Here is a 25,276-nt window from a genome sequence, read left to right on the forward strand (position 1 = left end):
TGCCGGCGATCAGAGAGAGCAGGGGAGAATGATGAGATTTGTATTCAACTGATAACAGCAGGTAGCAGCTGATGGGACAATTACTCCCATCAGCGTACACCTGCTGCCACTGAAAACAGAGCAGGCAGCAGCTGATGGGAGTATTCATCAGTCGCTGCTTGTGCTAATAATAAATAAATGAAAAAAATGACATGGGTCCCCCTGTATTATTGATAACCAACTAGGCAAAACTGCCAGCTGGTTTTACAACCTTCAGCTCTCAGCAATAGCAAGGTTGGTTATCAGGAATAGAAGGGTCCCCACTTTTTTTTTAAATGGGGTCCCCCCGATTTTTGACAACCAGCCAAGCTAATGCTGACAGCCGTTGGCTGGTATTCTCAGGCTGGCAAAGGAGCATTGATATTGACCCCTCAAAGCCTAAAAAATAGCAGTCCACATCCGCTCCAGAAAAGGCATACCTATTGATGCGCCAATTCTGGCGCTTTGCTTGGCTCTTCTAATTTGCCCTGTAGGGGTGGCAAGTGGAGTTCATATTTGTGGGGTTGATGTCACCTTTGTAATGTGTGGTGACATCAAGCCCACTGCTTAGTAATGTAGAGGTGTCTATAAGAGTTCACCACAGTTCAGCTCAGTGAGTTCGCCACAGATCACTGTGACACATTCTCACCACAATAAGAGTCAATACTTCAGACAACAGTTTATGATTCTGGGCCTACACAATTTACATCTGGCATAATTAAGAAAAAATGTTGAGTCGTTAGAAGGGTCATCTAGTCATCCATAGACCCCGGACAGGCGACAACTAGCAGGTCTCATTCAAATATTTATAAAATGTAGTTCCTATAGTCCTACACTCATAAACATTAACAAATTGATGTACTCCTACACTCATAAATGTCTTGCACAAAGTGCAAAGCCAGGAAACAGTATTGTAGCTACCGGGGGGCAGCGGGTGCGGGCGCCCCAGGCCCGGTGCTCTGAGGTGACCCACCAGGAGCTATGCTACTGTAACTGTATCGCACAGTGGACCGATACAGTTACATTCTGTGGCAGAGCAGGGATAATTTATCTCCCTGCTCTGAGCCAGCTGCTATGGGGCCCCTGAGCAGGCGGGGGGAGGGCCCGGTGCTAGCAGTGGGCCCCCCGCCGTCATAGGAAGATCATCTGTACCGGCATTTAGCCGATACAGCTGATCGCATTAATGGGAGAAGGAGCGCTGCGCTCCTTCTCCCATCATCCCCCTTTCAGTGTCGGCGTCTGATGTCACCGACACTGACAGCAGGCGCGATTACGTCACTGCCCGGCGCCCGCTGTCAGGAGATCAGCAGGAGCAGCGCAGGAACCAGGAAGAAGAGAGGTAAGTATTTATTTATTTTTTTAATGGGTGCTGCTGCCTTATTACAGGGTCTGCCTATGGGGGGGCTGCTTTATTACAGGGTCTGACTGTGGGGGCTGCCTTATTACAGGGTCTGACTATAGGGGTGCTGCCTCATTACAGGGTCTGACTATAGGGGTGCTACCTTATTACAGTGTCTGACTATGGGGTGCTGCCTTATTACAGGGTCTGACTATGGGGGTGCTGCCTTATTACAGGGTCTAACTATAGGGGTGCTGCCTCAATACAGGGTCTGACTATGGGGGTGCTGCTTTATTACAGGGTCTGCCTATAGGGGTGCTGCCTTCTTACAGGGTCTGGCTATGGGGGTGCTTCCTTATTACAGTGTCTGACTATGGGGGTGCTGCCTTATTACTAGGTCTGACTATGGGGATGCTGCCTTATTACAGGGTCTGCCGCCTTAATACAGGGTCTGACTATAGTTGTGCTGCCTTATTACAGGGTCTGACTATGGGGGCTGCCTTATTACAGAGTCTGACTATGGTGGTGCTGCCTTATTACAGGGTCTGCCCCCTTATTACAGGGTCTGCCTATGGGGGTGCTGCCTTATACTACAGAGTCTGCCTATGGGGGTACTGCCTTATTACAGGGTCTGACTATATGGGGGTGCTGCCATATTACAGTGTCTGCCTATGGGGGTTGCCGTATGCTATAGAGTCTGCCTATGGGGAGTGACTAATACTATATTGTGGACTATTTGGTGCATTATGCTACTGTATATGGAGGCTATATAGTGGGCCATCATACAGTATGGTGATTACAGTGTGGGGGTCATTATACATTGTTGGAGCCATCAAACAGGGTTGGGGCTACTAAGGAGTCAGTAAACTGTGTGGGTGCATTATACTGTGTATAAGAGAGCATCATGCTGTGTATAGGGGAGCTGTACAGGGGGAGACTCTGGACTTTATTAAATGTAAAGTGGGCATGTATTTTTATAGGAGAACTCAGGTTACTGTGGCTATCAAAGGGGCACACATGGCAATATTACTTTCTAGGGGCAAAATATGGGCACTGTTTTCTAGGGCACTTGCACCCGGCATTACTACATTGTAGAGAGTTGCTTTAGAATTTGGAGGGCACAGAGAACCACACAGGAGGGGAAGTAATAGGGACCCATATGGCAGCAGCGGCTCAGTATTGGGGTATCAGGTGCAGTAACAGGGACACATACGGCAGCAGCGGCTCAGTATTGGGGTATCAGGTGCAGTAATAGGGACATATACGGCAGCAGCGGCTCAGTATTGGGGTATCAGGGGCAGTAATAGGGACACATACGGCAGCAGTGGCTCGGTATTGGGGTATCAGGTGCAGTAATAGGGACACATACGGCAGCAGCGACTCAGTATTGGGGTATCAGGTGCAGTAATTAGGACACATATGGCAGCAGCGGCTCAGTATTGGGGTACCAGGTGCAGTAATAGGGTCACATTTGGCAGCAGCTGCTCAGTATTGGGGTATCAGGTGCAGTAATAGGGACACATACGGCAGCAGCGGCTCAGTATTGGGGTATCAGGTACAGTAATAGGAACACATACGGCAGCAGCGGCTCAGTATTGGAGTATAAGGTACAGTAATAGAGACACATACAGCAGCAGCGGCTCAGTATTGGGGTATCAGCAGGATGAGGAGTTTGTGCATGTTGGGAATAGATGGTGATGGGGCTGGAATAAGAGAAGTGAAATGTGTCTTTGTTGTATTCTCTGCAGCCGAGTCCTTGGCTGGAAGAAGTTGTCATGTCGGTCTGGGCCAGATTGGAAAAATGAATGACTCCATCAGAAAGGATGTCAGCAGTAAGTCATTATCTGTAACTGTGCTGTGATCTTTTCTATGTTCTGTAGGACTGGTATCTACCACTGACCATATGGCGGTAATATCCATGTTGGTCGTTATATAGAGATTATCTTCAGTAACAGCGCGGTCATCTGCTGAGGTTCTCCTCCAGTATTAGGGCGTGTCTCTGAGTTGTAATCAAGGTTACCTGGTTAGGGGCCCACTCAGAAGATTCGCCCCCCCCCCCCGAACCAAAACCCTAGCTACGCCTCTGCTAGGAAACCATTATAAGCAAAGTCATTCATTCAACCTTGAAGGCAACAAGTGTAGTGCCTAATAAAAAAATATTAACAAAGTATAGTTGATGTACTCCTACACACATAAAGGCTTTGCACAAAGTGTATAGCCAGGAAAACGTTATAAGGAAGGTCATCCATACAACCTTGAATACATCTAGTGTAGTGCCTCATAAAAAAAATTAACAAAGTGTAGTTTATATACTCCTACACTCATAAAGGCTTTACACAAAGTGCAAAGCAAGGAAAGTATTATGGTCACCCATACACCCTTGAAGGCAACATCTTGAGGGCCTCATGCAAATATTGAATATTAAAAGTGCAGCGCCCCAGAGTCCTGGCAGTAATGTTATTCTTCCACCAGGGGGAGTGATGTTACGTCTGAAGGCAATGAAGGAGATCTGCTGTCCAGGTATCACAGCCACACACCCACTTCACATGCCAGTCCACCAGGGGGAGCTAAGGGTTCTATCTATTAGGCCACTCCTCACATTAGTGTAAAACTTGGGGGTTGGTGAGGAAGTTAGTCAGTCCGTATCAGAACGAGAAGTCTGAGGAGAGTTCCTGGCTGGGGACCGTCGAGGAAAGGTCTCCTGGTCGAGCTGGCTAGAGTGATCTCTAGTCAGATCCAGACTGAAGTCTGAGGAGGAAGAAGGACAAGGAGCTGCGCCTGCAACCCATGCGACAGCATCCTAAGAAAGGACAAGAAAGGAATTGTGCTGTAGTGAGTGAGAAAATAAGTCATAGCAACAGGAGTGAAACATCAGCGGGAGACCAGCTAGAAGCAGGCTGCCTCCATCTGAAGCGCAGATCCGGTGGCCAGAATACCGAGGGAGTAAAGAGCTCTATGCCGTTACTTCAGAGACTGGCAGGACAGTTAATTCCAAGTTGGCTGTCCGACCTTTATACCTAAGAAGACACAGTGGCAACTTGTGGGGGTCGGGGCGTCTCTAGGGTCCCTATAAACAAGCCTCAGGCCATCAGTCATACGGGTTTTGTCCTATCCGTACCATCTGGGGGACAGAGAGGAGTAACAACAGTGAGGACCTTATGGTAGCTTATGCAAGTAGGGACCTACTATGTTACTGTGCGCTAGGGGAAGGCTATTGAATTCCTCCTGGACAAGGAGACCCTGGATTTGCCTTCAGACCGGCCGGACTCTGCCTACCCTGCGGTCCCTACCCTGCACTGTGGATGCTGAAACCTTCAGTAAAAGGTAAAGAGACTGCACCCCTGTGTCCTCGTTATACACTGCGCCTTGTACCATCCACCAATTCCACTTTGGGAAGCCCTGGGGGTACACTTCACCTGTGGGAAGGTATATCATCTAGCTGCCATAACATCACCCCAGTGGACCCCTTAGCAGCGTCAGTCATCCTGACCGAATACCACAGGTGGCGTCACGAACACTATCCTATAAACTACTGTCCACCTTTTATTGGACGCTCCCCTCAAAGGGCCACGGACCGGGTCCAGCCACCGTGACATCCCCATCGACTGCAGAAAGGGGCCCGGTACCGAGTACCCCATTGCCCTTACCCTGGGGGCGATCCAAAAGCATTTTGTGTGCTGCTGTCATCTGGTGGTGTGGAAAAATGGGGGCTAATCCAGGCTTTGTTCATTTTTAGAGAAAACACCACAGAAAAAACAGGCAAAGGTGCTGCTTACCTGTTCAGACTTCAAATCAAATGTACTATCATGGTGCAGCGGGCCCAAGTAAAGATGGTGGTAATCCCAATGAGACAGCCAGCCTACAATCAGGGATTGGCCTCTTGGCACACCAGTACAAATAAATAACCTGCAGCAGTGTTCACACAGAGCATGCAAAGCATCTGGATCATAGCCTATTAGTAATGCCCTGTGGAGGGCTGCCCAGTGCTAACTGTAATGCGTCCCGTGTGAACATAGGCCGCCACTTACAAAGCCATCCAAGCCCAACTGTACCTCAAAAATAAAAAATAAAAAAGTGCACAAGAACATATAAAAATATGTAAGGTATTAGTTAATATTATGGCCACAATACGTAAGCTGGCAACCCACGTCACGGGTCCTCACGCTTGCCAGTCCTACTCGAACAGCAAAAACCACAAGAGGAGGAAAAAAAGGAGGAAGAAACCTCCACTATTTTAGAGCAAACATCACAGAAAAAACAGGAAAAGGTGCTTACCTGTCCAGGCCTCAAATCAAATGCAATGTCATGGTGCAGCGGGCCCAAGTAAAGATGGCGACTGCACAGGTGCGGTAATGCAACGCACCAGCAGTAGTCGCTTTCCTCCCTGGGAGAGTGATACTACGTTTGGAGACAAGGAAGGATAACTGCATCCAGGTACCACAAACATGCAACACATTCACACTCCAGGCCACCAGGGGGAGCTTCTGATCCTATTTACTAGGTCACTCCATATATATATATATATATATATATATATATATAAACTGGTAGTCTGTAGGGAGCGTTAGTTAGTTGCTGGCTGAGCTCAGCTCAGTCAGTTCCAGACAGCCGTCTGAGGAGGACAGAGGGTCCACAGAGCTGTGCATGCCCTAAGAGCTGCAGCTCCCAGAAACAGACATTTTGAAGGCAGAACTGCATTGCAGCCAGTGGCGTATCCAGGGGGGCAGCCGGGGCATGTGCCCTGGGCACAGCCGACAGGGGGCGCCAGTGGGCCACCTGATGATGCGGCGGTCCAAGGAGGCTCATCGTCAGTGGCATTCTGTCGCCCCCACACTGAGATAGTCCCGTTCTCTGAGCCAGCTGTCAAACTGACAGCCGACTCAGAGAAAGTGCTGCGCGTCGAATCCCAGCGGTGTAACTACCCCACAAGAGAGCCCCTCCACCGCAGAGAGCCGCACACCACAGCTGTTGCTGCCGCTGCCCTGTTCGCACAGGACCTGTGATGAGGTCACAGGAGGGGAGGAGTCAGGAGTCACATGATCAAGGGCCTCCGTGTAGTGCAGGTCTCTGCTGGTTGTCATGGTGCTGCACGAGGGTAAGTTTTTGTGTGGGTTCAGGAGTGGCTTGTGTGGATGTAGCAGAGCCGTGTGTGTACGAGGTGTACAGAGCGGAGCCGTGTGTGCAAGGTGTATGGAGCAGAGCTGGGTGTGTACGGAGCAGAGCCGTGTGTGTACGAGGTGTACAGAGCGGAACTGGGTGTGTGCAAAGTTTATGGAGCGGAGCTGTGTGTGTATGAGGTGTATGGAGCGGAACCGGGTGTGTGCAAGGTGTATGGAGTGGAGCCATGTGTGTATGAGGTGTACAGAGCGGAACTGGGTGTGTGCAAGGTATATGGAGCGGAGCCGTGTGTGTACGGAGCAGAGCTGTGTGTGTATGAGGTTTACGGAGTGGAGCCGTGCGTGCAAGGTGTATGGAGCAGAGTCATGCGTGTCTATGAGGTGTATGAAGCAGAGCTGGGTGTGTGCAAGGTGCATGGAGCGGAGCCGTGTGTGTGCGAGGTGTACAGAGCAGAGCTGTGTGTGTATGAGGTGTACAGAGCAGAGCCGTGTGACGGAGTGGAGCCGTGTGTGCAAGGTCCATGGAGCGGAGTCCTGTGTGTACGAGGTGTACGGAGCGGAGCCGTGTGTGTATGAGGTGTACGGAGTGGAGCTGGGTGTGTACAAGGTGTACAGAGTGGAGCCGTGTGTGCAAGGTGTATGGAGTGGAGTCGTGTGTGTCTATGAGGTGTATGAAGCGGAGCTGCGTGTGTACGGAGCAGAGCCACATGTGTACGAGGTGTACGGAGCAGAGCCGCGTGTGTACAAGCTGTACGGAGCAGAGCCGCATGTGTACAAGGTGTATGGAGTGGAGCCACGTGTGTACAAGGTGTACGGAGCGGAGCCGTGTGTGCAAGGTGTACACTTGCAAGGTGTATATGGAGCGGAGCTGTGTGTGTACGGAGCAGAGCTGTGTGCGTATGAGGTGTACGGAGCAGAGCAGGGTGTGTACGAGGTTTACGGAGTGGAGCCATGTGTGCAAGGTGTATGGAGCAGAGTCATGTGTGTCTATGAGGTGTATGGAGCAGTGCTGGGTGTGTGAAAGGTGCATGGAGCAGAGCCATGTGTGTGCGAGGTGTACAGAGCGGAGCCATGTGTGTACGAGGTGTACAGAGCGGAGCCATGTGTGTACGAGGTGTACAGAGCGGAGCTATGTGTGTACGAGGTGTACAGAGCAGAGCCGTGTGTGTATGAGGTGTACAGAGCAGAGCCGTGTGTGTATGAGGTGTACGGAGTGGAGCTGGGTGTGTACAAGGTGTACAGAGTGGAGCCGTGTGTGCAAGGTGTATGGAGAGGAGTCATGTGTGTCTATGAGGTGTATGAAGCGGAGCTGCGTGTGTACGAGGTGTATGGAACAGAGCCACATGTGTACGAGGTGTACGGGGCAGAGCCACGTGTGTACGAGGTGTACGGAGCAGAGCCGCGTGTGTACAAGCTGTATGGAGCAGAGCCGCGTGTGTACAAGCTGTACGGAGCAGAGCCGCATGTGTACAAGGTGTATGGAGTGGAGCCACGTGTGTACGAGGTGTACGGAGCGGAGCTGCGTGTGTAGGAGTAACTAGGTGTGGCCATTATACTGTACGCAATATGTGTGTGTGTGTGTGTTTGTGCGTGCATACGTAGCACTGTGGGTGAATGTGCAGAGATGTAAATGGTTTTGTGTGTGTGTATGGGGAGGAGAGGCGAGGGCAATGATGGGGCTGACAGGGAGAGTGCAATAATTGGGATGGAGGGGGAGGAGGAAATGATGGATGTGGTGGAATGGGCAATGATGGAGGTGGAATGGGCAATGATGGGGGTGAGGGGAGGAAATGATGGAGGTGGTGGAATGGGCAATGATGGGGTGGAAATTGGAATGGGTATTGATGGTGGTGGGGGGAGAATGCAATGATGGTCGGGGAGGAGGAAATCATGGAGGTGGTGGAAAGGGCAATAATGAAGGGGGAAGAAATGATGGAGGTGGTAGAATGGACAAGGATGGTGGTGGTGGAAAGCACACTGATGATATTGGAGGGGGAGAAAAGGATGGAGGTGGTGGAATGGGCAAGTATGGTGATGGCGGCAGAAAGGACAATGATGATGGTGGTGGAAAGGGCAATGATGGGGATGGTGGGGGAAGAGAAAATGATGGATATTGTGGAAAAGGCAAAGGAGGAAATGATGGAGGTGGTGTAATGGGAAATTATGGGATGGTGAGGGAGAAAGCAAGGATTTTGGTGGTGGAGAAGGCAAAGATGGAGGTGGTGAAGAGAGCAATGATGGGGTGGGGTAGAGGAAAATAATGGGCATATATGAGGAAACAGAACAGGAGAATGGGGGCATATCTGAGGAAACAGTATGGGGGATGGGTGCAGACAGTATCAGGAGCGAACGGGGGAATGTATGCGGACACAGTAGCGATGTGAAAAATGTATGTGGACAGAGTACGGGGAGTGAGGGTGATGGGATGTGTGCAGACACAGTATGGGGAGTCAGGTGAACAGGCAGTATAAAAAGTGAGGGGGTAAATATATGAGGAGACAGTATGGTGAACAGGAGGGATGTGAGAGGAGACAGTATGAGGAGGGAGGAGAATAGTGTGAGGAGACAGTATGGGGGAGAAAAGTGAGTGGGCACAGAATAGAAACTGAGTAGTGGGGGCGTAGCATGGGGGGACAGTGTAAGGGCACAGCCAGGAGGGGACAGTACACCAAGGAGGGGGAGTGTGATGACAGAGTACAGTATAGAGACTGGGCCCTATAGGGAGGACACAGTGTGAGAAGACAGTGTGAAGAGGGGGCCGGTATGGAAAGGAAAGATCAGTGTGAAGAACATGTACCATAAGAGGGACAGTGTGGGGGTCATATTTTGTGCAGACTAGGGTTGAGCGACCTTTACTTTTATAGGATCGGGTCGGGTTTCATGAAACCCGACTTTCTCAAAAGTCGGGTCGAGTGAAATCGGCCGATCCTATAAAAAAGTCGGGGTCGACCGAAACCCGAAACCCAATGCAGTGCATTGGGTTACTATGGTTCCCAGGGTCTGAAGGAGAGGAAACTGGGCGCGTCCGAGGGTGAGTATATTCTTATTAGGTATACACTCACCCTCGGACGCGCCCTGCTTCTTTCCGGCAGCCTTCCTTCCTAAGAATCAGCGCTTGAAGGACCTTCGGTGACGTCGCGGCTTGTCATTGGTCGCATGAGCGGTCACATGGGCCGTCGCGCGACCAATCACAAGCCGCGACGTCACCGAAGGTCTTTCAAGCGCTGATTCTAAGGAAGGAAGACTGCCGGTTAGTACCAGGGCGCGTCAGAGGGTGAGTATAGCAATATTTTTTATTTTAATTCTTTCTTTTACACTTAAATATGGATTCCGATACCGATTTCCGATATTGCAAACATATCGGAACTCGGTATCGGAATTCCGATACCAGATTCAGAAGATCGCCGACCTCATGGCCGACCCCACACAGGGGTCGGGTCGGGTTTCATGAAACCCGACCTTGCCAAAAGTCGGCGACTTCTGAAAATTACCGACCCGTTTCGCTCAACCCTAGTGCAGACAATATAGTGAGGGGCAATTTTTTATTCAGGAGCATTATAATGACACTTGTATCTTTAAGGGCATCATGTGGAGATTTTCTGCAAAAGAGTGGAGAAGATGGAAGTCTGCAGAGACAGCTGTGGATGAGAAAACTCATCATGGGGTCTGGACAAGATGAAGAAAAGGAGAATGACTCCAGAGACGACGTCATCTATAAGGTACCTGGATGTAAATGTTATTTGTGATACTGACTAACTCTCATGTTTTTATTTTTGTTAGGAGCATTAAAGGGGATGTCCAGGTTTGTAATGAGTCTGCAGTCATTCTTTGTGACTGCAGACTTCTGAGTTCTCACAGTGCGCACTGCACGCTGTCAGGATTCTCTCATGCCAGCGATTTACATACATGCGGTCACATGCTGACTAGATATGTGTGGCCACAGTCAATAAAATGAACTGAGAGAGTCTAGTCGGAATGTGGTCAGAGGTATACAAATCACATACTTGTGCTGACATGACTGTCCATCGGCAAGGGAGAATCCTAAAGGTGTGCAGTGCATTAGTTGTGAGAATTCAGTAGCCTGCGATGTCAGGATTCAGCTCTGCAGGTTCCAGTAGTCGTCACATGGACATTTCACTCATATGCAATTTTCATACTTATGGTCCTGTGACAATGAGCTTCTCTTCTGCTTCTCTCAGTTTTTCACTGAATATTGAGAGCATTAGGGAGATCGGCTCGTGGATACATGACTAAGTGTGCAAATCGCATATGCTCTGGGGGGGGGGAGGGGGGGCCAAAATGTATTCTTGCCCCGGGTGCCAGAAACCCTAGATACGCCTCTGATTACAGCGAGCGTGAAGGAATGCAAAGCAAAGGAGAGGATACCAGAAGGGGACCAGCCCCGAACAGGCTGCCTCCTTCTGAGGCGCAGAACACCGGTAGCCGGAACACCGAGGTAGTAAGGACATCTACGCCTTTCTTCAGAGACCGGCAGGACAGCTAACTGCATGTTACCTATCCGCACCTACACCCAGGAGGCACGGTGACGCCCCACAGAGCCGGGTTGTCTAAGAGACCCAATACACAGGCTCAAGTCATACGGGTTTTGTCCTATCCTATACGGGGGACAGAGAGAGAGAGACACTACATCTGTGATGACCTTGTTTGAAGCTTATGTAGTAAGGGACTACACCACTACAGCGCAAGGGAAGGCTATTGATTTCCACCTGGACAAGGGGACTCTGGACTTGCCTCCGAACCGGCCGGACTCTGCCTGCCCCATGGTCTGGTGCCCTGGACTGTGGATGCTGAAGTCTTCAGTAAAAGTAAAGAGACTGCAACCTTGTGTCCTCATTCTTCACTGCGCTATTCACCATTCACCATCTACATACTGGGAAGCCCTGGGGATATACTTCACCTGTGGGAAGGTATACCATCTAGCTGCCATAACATCACCCCAGCGGACCCCTTCAATCAGCGTTGGTCACCCTGACTGAATACCACAGGTGGCGTCACGAACATAAACTTTATCCCTTTAAAGACCTTTCCCTTTTATATGGACATCCCAGGGCCACGGATCGGGTCAGCCACCGTGACATCCCCCTTTGAGCCGACCGGACCCGTTACCGAGTACCCTACAGCCCCTGGGGGCGATCCAGTAATACCAATGAGACAGCCAGCTTACAATGAGGGATTGGCACTATCATGGTGCAGCAGGCCCAAGTAAAGATGGTGACTGTTCATTTTTATTAGAGTGAGCCTGTCAGCATTCTCTGTGGTTAATCGAAAGTGCCTGTCTATTCTGACCCCCCAGCGACTCTAAAATCCCACTTAGACAAGATGCTAGTGGCAGGGTAGCACAGCACATCCAAGGCATAGATGGACAGCTCATGCCAGGTGTTGCGTGACCATCTGTGGAGACACAGGGGTTCAGTGGTTGCTCTTGTCTGCTGCTTTTGTTCCAAGGCCTGGTGTAGGAACAGCTGAACAATGTGTTTGGACAAGAACTTGGAAGTGCCAGTGATGGTAAGTCAGAATGTGCAGGATAGGTGCAGGGCAGAAGGATTCTGCACCAGTGTTATGGACAGGGGATTGGGAACTACTTAGCACAGGGGAAGAGGCAGTGGTGTCACCCGATGGCACGATTTGTGGACACAGGCGTTCAGACCACCGAGTCGGGTAATTAGATGATACAGTATGTGCTTGATCATAATTGTGGTGCTTAGGTTCTTTGTAGTCAGGCTCCAGCTAATCTTGGCATGGCACAGGTTGCAAATGGTCTGAAAGCACTGCTTTTTTTAATTTTGACCATTTCTCCTTTTCAGAAAAAAAATACAAAATTTATTGCTTGGAAAAATGGAGACATGTTGTCAGTAGTTTATAGATTAAATGAAAAAATTACATTTCACTCAAAAATTGACCTATAAAGAGAAGAATCAGACAAAATGAACATTTTGCAGTGGTTGCAGTGGTCTCTAAATTTTTGCCAGAGCTGTGTGTATATATATATATACAGTATATATATATATATATATATATATATATAGTGAGTCAGTGACCAGGGTCATATGCGAGGGTCGATATGTATCCCCCAGGATGCGCAAATAAGCATAGTGAGGCAGCGAGAGTGCATTGCAGTCACGGGCATGGCTGTGATTGCAATGCAGAATAAAAGTGTTTGTTAGTCTTGGGCAAGCTATTTGTCCAAGGTAGATTTAGGAGAACCTGCCATGTGCTTTTATTTTTTAAATGGGCTACAGGAAGGTAGTGGTATGGTCCATTTCCTCCCCCAGCCTGGGTTTTCCATGTGGACTGCAGGAGAATGTTGGGTATGTCAGTTTGGTTTCTGAAACCATGCAGAGCAGAAGGCTCTGCAAAGCTCCAGCTGTGTGAAGCAACACAGAACCTAAGCAAAGCCAAAAGGCCTGACACCCCTCAGCATACACGGTAGTGCAGTCACCCATGGTAACCGGTCCCGGATACAAACTATCCTGTTTTCCGGCTGCGATCCGGAGGATCCTATTTAGGCCAGTTTCACATTTGCGGTTGTGTCCGCAGCGTTTCTTCCTCAAATATCCGCATGCGTTGTGTATTCCAATATTTAACATTAGGGACACATGCGTCTGCGATTGGTTGCTTTTTGCCGCGTTTGATGACGCATGCGTCGGTTCGTTGTCTGCTGGTTGGTGCGGTAAACGCTACATGTAGTAATTTTAGAGGCGTCAATTTGCCGCCTAGAAACATATGCGGTCGATTGCGTAAGGAATGCGCCAAAAAAACGCATTGCTGTCTATGTGAACGCATGTATTCACAAGCACATGCGTTTGCTTGCATTCGTGAACGCATGCGTTGCACCAGAGAAAAACATGTCTAGACACTGATAAGCCACCCCCCACATACAAGGTGATAAAGGGAGGGAGTGGACAGTTGCAGGTCACTACGCAGCAGACAGAGAAGCTTTCCAAATGCAGGAGACCAGACACAGGAAGGAATCTACACTCAGAACAATGTGAGTATATCATAGCCAATGCCTTTATTTTCTATTTTCTGTCTCTACTTGTCCTAATTTCTGCCATGTCTTTCTTTCTGCATGCATCAGAATGTCTTCTTCTTCTGATGAGGAGCAACATCCTGGGCCTTCTGAAGCCGAACATGTCAGTGAAGTGAGTACTCACCTTCTCAGATTGGTAAGTATTCGCTGTCACATCTACACATATGACAATTTTTGTTTTTCATTTTTTAGAGCACTTCTTCTACTGCGGCAGAGGCTGGGCAGAAGGAGCGGGGTCACGGTCGGGTGGCAAGGCGGCAGCGTGTAAGTATACCTGGCTGACTGTTTACTGTATCCTCACTTTAGTATTCTTGAATCTTACTGTCTTTACATTCCTATTTCTTTACATTTTTCTTCTGGAATCCTTTTGCATCTTGACTTTCCTTATTCATGCCATTTCTCAGCCTCTGTTTTCTTTCTTTTCCTTATGTTAATGTATCCAACATTAAGGTCTGTATTTAATTTTAAGGTTCCAGAACGGGATGAAGACCTCATAGAAAATGACTTCCTCATCTCCCTGGTCCAGGAGCGAGTCCCGTTGTGGGACACCCGGGTTCCACAGCACTCAGACAACATGACGATCCGGCGCCTATGGAATGAAGTGGCCAAAGCGATGTGGGATGGCTGGGACAACGCCCCTACTCGGCTCCGAAATGCATTTTGTAAGTATTAGAATGCAGTGTGAAGCAGCAGAGACCTTGTCCGTGCTCACACAACTGTGCTTGATGAGAGAAACTCAGGAGTTTCTCTCATCACACACAGTTGTGTGAGCACGGCCAAAAGTACATTGTCTAACCATAATTTTTTGTTTTTTCAACAGTGCTCAAAGTCAAAACACGTTGGCGTTCGATGAAGGACCGCTTCAACAAGGACCTGCATCAAGAGAGCCGTGTTCCCAGTGGTTCAGGAGCAAGGATCCGAAAGTACAAAAACCATCGCGTTCTGGCATTTTTAAGACCGCTCCTTGCCCAGAGAACGTAAGTATTTCTCCCATGCATTTGGTTGGGTTGTATTGCCATAATCTGTATGTTTTTATTCCACAGGAGTTGGCGTCTGGTTAATTTTTGTATTAATTTTTTTCCTTTTTTTCACAGCACATGGAGCAGCACTGTTGGCCCAGGTTCTGGAGCGGTCCTTTATCAGACAGCCACGGACCCGTCCCAGCCATCCAGCAGTGCTGCAGCAAGTGGGCCTGCCACACAAACTGGTGACCAGGAAGCTGGTCCATCAGGTCTTCCCCTTTCCCAGTCCTCTGCCTCTGCCCCTTTTTTTGGGCTCCTCCCGGCAGCGGCAGAGGGCATCGGACAGGTCCCTCATGCCCGAGTTCTTGCACTTGAGCTCGGTTTTTCACGAAGGACTCAAGGCTTTGGGTGACAGAATAAATATTTTCCTTAGCCACATGAATACACGTATCCAGGAGGTCACCAAAAGCCTTGACCAAGTAAAAGCCGACTTCCAGAGGCCAGCACATCATTTTTTTAACCAAATTGAGCAGGGCATGTCGGAACACCTTACTCCTGATCTCCTGCTTACTGTCATGCAGGCCTGCAATGCTGCTTATGTGCAGGCTATGCAGCAGAGTCAGTATTTCCAGCAGACAGTGGCGGCATATCCACCTGTGCCTTCACTGTCACAATTAACATCAATGCCGACCTCTGCTGCATACCACTGCACAAATACCTCTATTCCCTAGCACTGCCGAACACCAGTACAGCACCAGTGCTGTTGGACAGCCCACCGCCACCACCATGACAACCGCTGCTCCTGCTTGGACCTCCTCCACTGACACCACGATGCAGCAGGACCCTGGCATGGCCTTCCGTACTGCCACCACCACGATGCAGCAGGACCCTGGCATGGCCTTCCGTACCGCCACCACCACGATGCAGCAGGACCCTGGCATGGCCTTCCGTACCGCCACCGCCACGATGCATGCAGCAGGACCCAGGCATGGCTTCCGCTCTTCAAGCACTATGGACTCTGGCATGGCCTTCCGCTCTACGAGCACTATGGACTCTGGCATGGCTGCACGCTCTACGAGCACTATGGAATCTGGCATGGCTGCACGCTCTATGAGCACTATGGACTCTGGCACAGTGCAGCCGGACCCTGACAGGTCATCAACCACGACCATGCCACGACATATGAGCCCACCGAGGCTTACCAGAACCCAGCAATCCCAGAAAGGGAGAAAAAATTAAAAACAGCGTACTCTTAGTATTCCTCCCCCCTCACCTCCCAGTGTGTCTGTAAGGTCATGTTTGTCTCAACCTTCAAGTGCGTCTCAGGCCTCTCATGTGTCAAGCCCTATCCACGAACTACCAGACCCCTCAAGTTTCATTGCCCCTTCTCCTGCCACCCCTTCGTCGTCCACTGTTAGCCAGGCCTCACTGCTTCACACACCCCGTTTCCATCACTCTACCCCAAGCAGACGCAGTTAAATAAAAAGTTTGTGTATAACAAAATAAATAATATTATTTTTAGCCCCCAATTATGTGTGGTTTAATTGTGTATTTCGCCGCCGTCAACACACACCATGCGCCAAACACTTAATTTTTTGGTCACATCATAGCTCCAGTAGTTAGCAAGTAAAAGACTGCAACTTTGTGTGTCTTTAATATAGAGATATGAGGTGGGCTAGAAAATTAATACTTGTATTATCTCCATAATCTCTTCCTTCTGCTTAGTCTGTGACTAGTGTTGCAAACTGAAGAGAAAATGGCGGAAATACAATGCAGAACTATACTCAACAGGTCAGGTGTCCAAAAACTTATTAGTTAGGACACCTGACCTGATGAGTAGAGAACTGCCTTGTATAAACTCCATTTTCTCTTCTGTGTACGTAATCTATTTCACACAAAGTGAAGGGACGATAGCGGTCCTACACGGCATATCTATGCTCACCTGGACATGTGTCAGAAATAGTGAATTCATGAGGCTGTTATATGTGCATCATGAATTCATTATTTCTGACACCTGACTTAATGAGTATAGATCTGTTTTGTATGACAGTCATTGTCTCTTCAGTCTGTGTCCAATGGATGCTGCAGAACAGAATCAGGACGCAATGACATCAACAACCTTACCACTAAAACAACATGGCTGCCATCACAATAACAGTATGTGGTCAGTATTTTATATCAGTATTCGTAAGCCAAAACAAGGATTGGAACAATTAGAGGAAAGTTATAATAATTACAACATATCTAGCACCTCAGTTTTTATAACCCACTCCTGGTTTTAGATTACAAATACTGATATTAAATACAGACCAAATACTGCTAGTGTGAGGACAGCCTTGGTTTGTAGAGGACATACATAGGAGACACGGTCACCAAAAAATAAGGTTTATTAACGAGAAATATTAGTAACATTTCAGAAAATAACTGGTGCAGATAAAATCCCAACAGGACATTTACACAACATTGTCCTGCCATGACACACGCCCAATATCCGAATAAAAAAAGGCAGCAAATTGGTCCCGCATGTGGCCAACTTCAGCTGTTGACCGCAGCGGGTGATGCTGGTAATCGGGCAGTGGGTGTGCAACTGGTTCATCCGGTTCAATGTTGGGCCACTCCTTAGCCATTATGTAATTGTGCAGAACCACACAGGCTTTGACCACCTCGTCGACTGTCTCCATTTTTAGATTAATGGCTGATGCAAGAATGCGCCTTTTTGAGACTAGAATCCCAAAGGTACACTCTACTGTTCTTCGGGCCCTGGTCAGTCTGTAGTTAAAACCCTTTTAGTGTGGTTCAAGTCCCAACTGGAATATGGCTTCAGTAGGTTTTCACACATCTGAAAGGCCTCATCACCAACCATAACAAATGGCATCGGTGGACCTTGAGTGTTGAGGAGCGGTCGTGGCCGTGGAAAATTAAAATTTTTGCCATAAACACGATGACCCATATCAGAGTTCTTAAAAGTCTGGAAATCGTTGCCACGACCAAAAGCTCCAATGTCCACGGCGATGAAGCGACAGTCCACATCGGCTATTGCTATGAGCACAACAGAAAAATATTTTTTACAATTGAAGTACTCCGATCCTGTTCTGGCTGGTTTGATAATGCGGATGTGCTTTCCATCCACCGCTCCCAATCAGTTGGGGAAATCACACACACTTGAGAATTGTTCCGCAATTCCAATCCACGTGTCCAAGGTGGGTAGGGGTATAAACTCATCCCGAAGTACATTCCACAAAGCCCGGCAGGTGTCCGCAACTATTCCGGACAGGGTGGATATTCCAAGCCAGTATTGGAAATGGAGGGATGATAAACTCTCTCCGGTTGCCAGAAATCTGGAAGAAAATTAAAAAAAAAAAAATTACAATCAATTCTATTTATGGTGTTGTTATGCTAAAGACATAAAGGAAAATACCAAAAAAAATACATGTCAGGACACCCAAAATTTGCACTGCCATTGGTTTAGATTTGTTACGTACCTTAATGTAACCAGCAGACGTTCCTCTGGTGGAATCGCTCTACGGAGCTGGGTGTCCTGTCTCCGTATGGTTCCTTGGACACGAGCAAGCAAATCCCGGATTGAGTCTTGCGCCATCCTTGTATATTCCGGGAATTTGTCCGGGTTGGCATTAAGCTCGCCATTCAGCGTGTGATATGCTCCACGGCTCTCACGTAGTTCAATAATAGGGTGTCTCCAAAAACGCCTACGACGTCTCCTTCTCCGTCTTTCTCGATTTCTGTCTTGCTCCCAAGCAAACGCATGGGCTAGAAACAGCTTGATGCTTAATTCCAGGTTAAAATAAAAGCTCTCCATGTGAAGATCCATTATGACACAGGATGCAGGAGCAAAATCTGAAGATTTCAGCTGTTCAAGGGTCTATATAAAGATATCCCATAATACACGCCCTCTGTAGTCACATTGGCGGTGTCTGGTTATCTAGATTTTTCTCTTGTAAAATTTGTCACCATGTGCACCAAAAACGCAAACGCAGGAAAAACTCATTGAGAAGCATGCAAACGCGGTGTTTTTTTAACCGCATACGTTCCCACATACGTCTAAAAAACGCCGCGTTTGTAAGTGTTTATATGCGTTTTTTCCTGTACTTGCGGATGCGGATTAAACGCTGCGGATTCTAACGCAAATGTGAAACTAGCCTTACTTTGTTCTGTTTGTGAGTACGCTGACAATTAAAAGAGACTTTGCTTTAGAACTTTTCCTGGGTTACTGCATGTTTGTCACACTGCACCAACCTCGCTGCACTACAATATACAGCTCTGACAGAAATTAAGAGACCACCACATTAAAACTCTGTCATGGGGAGCCCAATCTCCAGACCTGAAGCCCATTGAAAACCTCTGGAATGTTTTTAAGAGGATGATAGATAGTCACAAGCCATCAAACAAAGAAGAACTGCTTAAATTTTTGTGCCTGAAGCAGTGTGAAAGACTGGTGGAAAGCATGCCAAGAAGAATGAAAGCTGTGATTAAAAATCATGGTTCTTCCACAAAATAGTGATTTCTGAACTCTTCCTGAATCCTGAGTTAAAACATTAGTATTGTTGTTTCTAAAAGCCTACAGCCTGCACTGACACCGCTGCTGCCTCATCACCAACGAAGCTACCGCCTCACCAACACCGGAGCTACCGCCTCACCAACACCGGAGCTACCGCCTCACCAACACCGGAGCTCCTGCAACCCTCAACCTACTGTCTCCTTCCCCATAATCCTGTAGAATGTAAGCCCGCAAGGGCAGGGTCCTCGCCCCTCTGTATCAGTCCGTCATTGTTAGTTTGTTTACTGTATGTGATATTTGTAACTTGTATCTAACCCCTTGTCATGTACAGCACCATGGAATCAATGATGCTATATAAATAAATAATAATATTAATAATAAATGATTATGAACTTGATTTCTTTACATTATTTGCGGTCTGAAAGCACTGGGTTTTTTTTCGTTTTGACCATTTCAGAAAAAAAATACAAAATGTATTGCTTGGAAATTTGGAGACGTCAGTAGTGATGAGCGAGTATACTCGTTGCTCGGGTTTTACCAAGCACGCTCGGGTGGTCTCTGAGTATTTGTAAATGTTCAGAGATTTCGTTTTGGTCACCTCAGCTGAATGATTTACGGCTACTAGCCAGGCTGAGTTCATTTAGTGGTTGCCTGGTTCCTAGGGAATTCCCACATGTGTTCAGCCTGTCTAGCAGCCGTAAATCATTCAGCTGAGGTAACGAAAACTAAATCTTCGAACACTTAGGCTAGGTTCACATTGCGTTAGTGCAGTCCGTTCAATGCATACGTTGAACGGACTGCGCTAACGCAAGTGCCAACTTTTGCACAGCGCTAGCGCAGATGGAGCTTCTGCTAGCTCCATCTGCGCTAGCAGTGACAGACCCGGAAATGCTGCATCCCGCATCTCGGGTCCGTCACTCAAATGATGGCACATTGCTAGCGCACACCCATTGTGGGCGTGCACTAGCGATGCGTTCGACATTGCAGTATATGGCGGCATTAACAGACTACGTTACACCGCGTTATGCCACGGTGTAACGTAGTCCGTTAAACATAGAGCCATAACGCAATGTGAACCCAGCCTTACAAATACTCGGAGATCACCCGAGCATGCACGGGAAAACCCGAGCAAAGAGTACACTCGCTCATCACAAGTTGTCAGAAGCTTATATACTAAAAGTACAATTTACATTTTACTCAAAAATATACCTATAAAGAGAAAAATAAGAGAAACTGAATATTTTGCAGTGGTCTCTTAATTTTTGCCAGAGCTATATATATTGAGGTTGACACGCTCAGCTGCTTCTTAAGGTAGACACAGGAACATTTTGGTAGTAAATTACTTGCTGGTTTATTATAGTCAGCATAGACCAAAGCAGGGTTCAGGAAAAATAAGCAGAGCCTTCTTAGCTTACCGGAAAACAAAATAAAACAAAGTGCAAAAGTGTCCTTGCTCTGCAGGTTTCACCCGCAGCTGCCACATAATGTCCTCAGCTCCTCCTGGAACCATGTGGAAGTTCCTTCTCTCCCTAGTCACATCAACAACTGACTCTCCATACAGGCTTTTTAACCCAGACCATGTGATGATCACCTCAACGTGACATCATCTCAGGTCCTGTTAGTACACATGCCAGTGTCAGCTCTGCAGGAGGAGACATGGTGTGCACACTCCCTCCCACTGTATTTTGTGCCCACATAAAACCAGCCCATGTGTACAACTTTAACCCTTTCAGTAGAGTGCTGGAGGAAAAATATCCTGGTTTTGCATCCCTGATGGCAATATGTACTGAATATATATATATATATATATATATATATATATATATATATATATATATATAACTGCCTGCACGATGTCTGTTATTAGTACCTGATACACTTGAAACTTGTCCTAAACTACATTAAACACATCATATACGAGCTTTGGGTTATGCATTTAATTACAGTAATCTAAAAAATATATTTATAGAAAAGTAATAAAATGAGACTGGCATTTAGCAAACAAGACTAATGAGAATAGAAATGAAATGGTTTGTTTTTACTATAACACAAGGGGGCCATAGGGAATTGTATGAATCTACTGTATATTGCTTGTTCAGTATTCAATTAAATAAGGGCATGTGGCGCACAAGTTGAATAAAAAGAATAAAAGTGGTTAGAAAATAGCTCAGCTTGGCAAGATATTTATTTCTCAAACCATTTTATTCATTTAAGAAGGACCTGTCACCAGGTCAAAATTGTCAGTTTTTCTTCATTTTTCTTGATATGGGCAATCCTGTGATCACCAGCCCTGCAACCAATTTTGCACTAAATAAAAAGGCCCACATTTTGTAACCACATGGTGAGTTTAAAAATAGAGAAAAGTAAAATACAAATTTGGACAATTTTGACCTGGTGTCAGGCCCTCTTTACAGAGGAATCAATATGAATGTCTGTAAAATATGATTTTGTGTTTGTATCCATTTATCATTGACTGGTTGCTAGGACACTAATTGAGGACACATGAATATGAAAAATGGATATTAGTGATGAACGAATTCGCTTAGATAACGTCTTATCTGAGCACGCTTGGGTGTTATCCCAGCATCTGTGCATGCTCATATATTATGTTCGAGTTTCTGTGGCTGCATGATTTATGGCTGTTAGAGAGCCTCAACACTTGTGGGGATTGCCTGTTTTTAGAGAATCCCCACATGTGTTCAGACTGTCTAACAGCCGCAAATCCTGCAGCTGCAGGGACTCGAACATTATGTACGAGCACGTCCAGATGCTCGGATAATACTTGAGCATGGTCGGATAAGACGTTATCTGAGCGCGTTCACTCATCACAAATAGATATACAGTTAGGGCCATATATATTTGGACAGAGACGACATTTTTCTAATTTTGGTTATAGACATTACCACAATGAATTAAAAAAAAAACAATTCAGATGCAGTTGAAGTTCAGACTTTCAGCTTTCATTTGAGGGTATCCACATTAAAAATAGGATGAAGGGTTTAGGAGTTTCAGCTCCTTAACATGTGCCACCCTGTTTTTAAAGGGACCAAAAGTAATTGGACAATTTACTCCAAGGCTATTTCATGGACAGGTGTGGGCAATCCCTTCGTTATGTCACTCTCAATTAAGCAGATAAAAGGCCTGGAGTTGATTTGAGGTGTGGTGCTTGCATTTGGAAGGTTTTGCTGTGAAGTAAACATGCGGTTAAAGGCGCTCTCCATGCAGGTGAAACAAGCCATCTTTAAGCTGCGAAAACAGAAAAAACCCATCCGAGAAATTGCTACAATATAAGGGGTGGCAAAATCTACAGTTTGGTACATCCTGAGAAAGAAAGAAAGCACTGGTGAACTCACCAATGCAAAAAGACCTGGGCGCCCACGGAAGACAACAGTGGTGGTTGATTGCAGAATAATCTCCATGGTGAAGAGAAACCCCTTCACAACAGCCAACCAAGTGAACAACACTCTCCAGGAGGTATGCGTATCAATATACAAATCTACCATAAAGAGATGACTGCATGAAAGTAAATAGAGAGGGTTCACTGCACAGTGCAAGCCACTCATAAGCATCAAGAATAAAAAGGCTAGACTGGACTTTGCTAAAAAACATCTAAAAAAGCCAGCACAGTTCTGGAAGAACATTCTTTGGACAGATGAAACCAAGATCAACCTCTACCAGAATGATGGAAAGAGAAAAGTATGGTGAAGGCGTGGTACAGCTCATGATCCAAAGCATACCACATCATCTGTAAAACACGGCGGAGGCAGTGTGATGGCTTGGGCATGCATGGCTGCCAGTGGCACTGGGTCACTAGTGTTTATTGATGATGTGACACAGGACAGAAGCAGCCGAATGAATTCTGAGGTATTCAGAGCCATACTGTGTGCTCAGATCCAGCCAAATGCAGCCAAACTGATTGGTTGTACTACAACTACATGATTGGTTGTCCATACTACAGATGGACAATGACCCAAAACATAAAGCCAAAGCAACCAGGAGTTTATTAAAGCAAAGAAGTGGAATATTCTTGAATGGCCAAGTCAGTCACCTGATCGCAACCAAATTGAGGAGGCATTTCACTTGTTAAAGACTAAACTTCAGACAGAAAGGCCCAAAACAAACAGTAACTGAAAACCACCGCAGTGAAGGCCTGGCAGAGCATCAAAAAGGAGGAAACACAGCGTCTGGTGATGTCCATGAGTTCAAGACTTCAGACAGTCATTGCCAACAAAGGGTTTTCAGCCAAGTACTAGAAATGAACATTTTATTTAAAATTATTGAATCTGTCCAATTACTTTTGGTCCCTTTAAAAACAGGGTGGCACATGTTAAGGAGCTGAAACTCCTAAACCCTTCATCCAATTTTAATGTGGATACCCTCTAATGAAAGCTGAAAGTCTGAACTTCAACTGCATCTGAATTGTTTTGTTTAAAATTCATTGTGGTAATGTCTATAACCAAAATTAGAAAAATTTTGTCTCTGTCCAAATATATATGGACCTAACTGTACAAGCCAAAAACAGATGAAAATTAGATACAGCACATTAGTAAAAATGTATATGATTTTTGCCTGGGTTTTGTTCAGGTGAAAAAATAAATCACAGTATGCACTGCTTCGGTACATTTTTGAACAAAACCAGTGTATGAAAATGCAGGCATCCCTGCATCCATGTGCTATGCGGACAAGCACAAGGAGCAATTTCCGTCTGCAATTTGCAGACATGACAGCTCTTACCTATAAGGCCGGCGTCACACTGGCGTTTAAAACGGCCGAGTGCAATGCGATAAAAAATCGCATTGCACTCGGACCAATGTTAACATATGGGGCCGCTCCCAGCAGCCGACTTTTTGTCGGCCGTTTTCCTCGGTCCGAGACAATCGCAGCATGCTATGATTGTCTCGGACCGAGGAAAACTCTCGGCTCACTCGCACCCATATAAGCCTATGGGTGCGAGTGAGACAGTGCACACCACTCGGATAACATCCGAGTGATGTGCGCTTTAAGCGGACTCCAGCAATGGAGGAGATGGAGAAATTCATTTCTCCGCCTCCTCCGCAGCTGTGCTCCGATCCTCCCTGTGCGAGAGAATCGGAGCACAGACGCATGACACTCGGCTCCTGCTCTGCTGCGAGCAGGAGCAGAGTGTCATTAGCATATCGCATCTGATGTTCTCGCATCGGATGCAATACGCCAGTGTGACCCCGGCCTAATATCTTCAATCGACATTGAATTGAGTGAGAAATCACATACATGGCAACAGCCATACAAATGGGGACAGGACAAACAGTTTTGTCATTTGTGGATCTGTTCAAGGGCCCATAGGGAGAGGGGGGCTATCATTGGAAAGTTCATAGTTATGTATCTTGTGTTCAAAGCCATGTCAACACATTCAGACTTTGGTCAGTATTTGACATCAGTATTAGTGATGAGCGACTGTACTCGTTGCTCGGGTTTTCACGAGCACTCTTGGGTGATCTCCGAGTATGTAAGTGCTTGGAGATATAGTTTTCGCTGCCTCAGCTGCATGACTTATATCTGATAGCTTGAATACATGTGAGGATTCCCTAGCAACCAGGCAACCCTCACTTTTACTCAAGCTGGCTAGCAGCCGTAAACTATGCAGCTGCGTCAACAAAAACTAAATCTCCAAGCAGTTACAAATACTCGGAGACCACCCGAGCATGCTCCGGAAAACCTGAGCAATGAGTACACTCGCTCATCTCTAATCAGTATTTGTAAGCCAAAACCAGGAATGGGCAAAAAATGCGGAAGTGGTGCATACGTTTCTATTATACGTTTCCTGTGACCGTTCCGCTCCTGGTTTTGGCTTACTGAGGTAAAAAAACTCACGAAATACTCATCTTGTGAAAATGGCCTTGGAGACATAATTACGTTGGCCAACAGGTGGCAGCAATACAGAGCTGCAGCACAAATTGCATTAGGGCCTCTCTATGTCACTGGAGGCTGTCAGAACAGAATTTGAGAGGGATGGTGGACTAAGGCTATGTGTGGACGTTGCAGATTTGCTTGTGTATAATTCTGTGTGGATTCTGTCTCTCTTGGCAGAATACACAGTTGAAATTCCGTGCGGATTTCATGCGTTTTTTATGCAGATTCAATGCAGATTTTCATGCAGATTTGTAAGCTAAATAAAGATATATTATTTAAAAAAAATGTGATGTAATTTCCTTGTTCAACATCTTCAGTCAGATACCCTCATTAATATTAAATAAAGACACACCCACACACACTCACAATTAAATAAAGACACAC

Source organism: Ranitomeya imitator, chromosome 4 (assembly GCF_032444005.1).
Source record: "Ranitomeya imitator isolate aRanImi1 chromosome 4, aRanImi1.pri, whole genome shotgun sequence".
Classification (NCBI taxonomy): domain Eukaryota; kingdom Metazoa; phylum Chordata; class Amphibia; order Anura; family Dendrobatidae; genus Ranitomeya; species Ranitomeya imitator.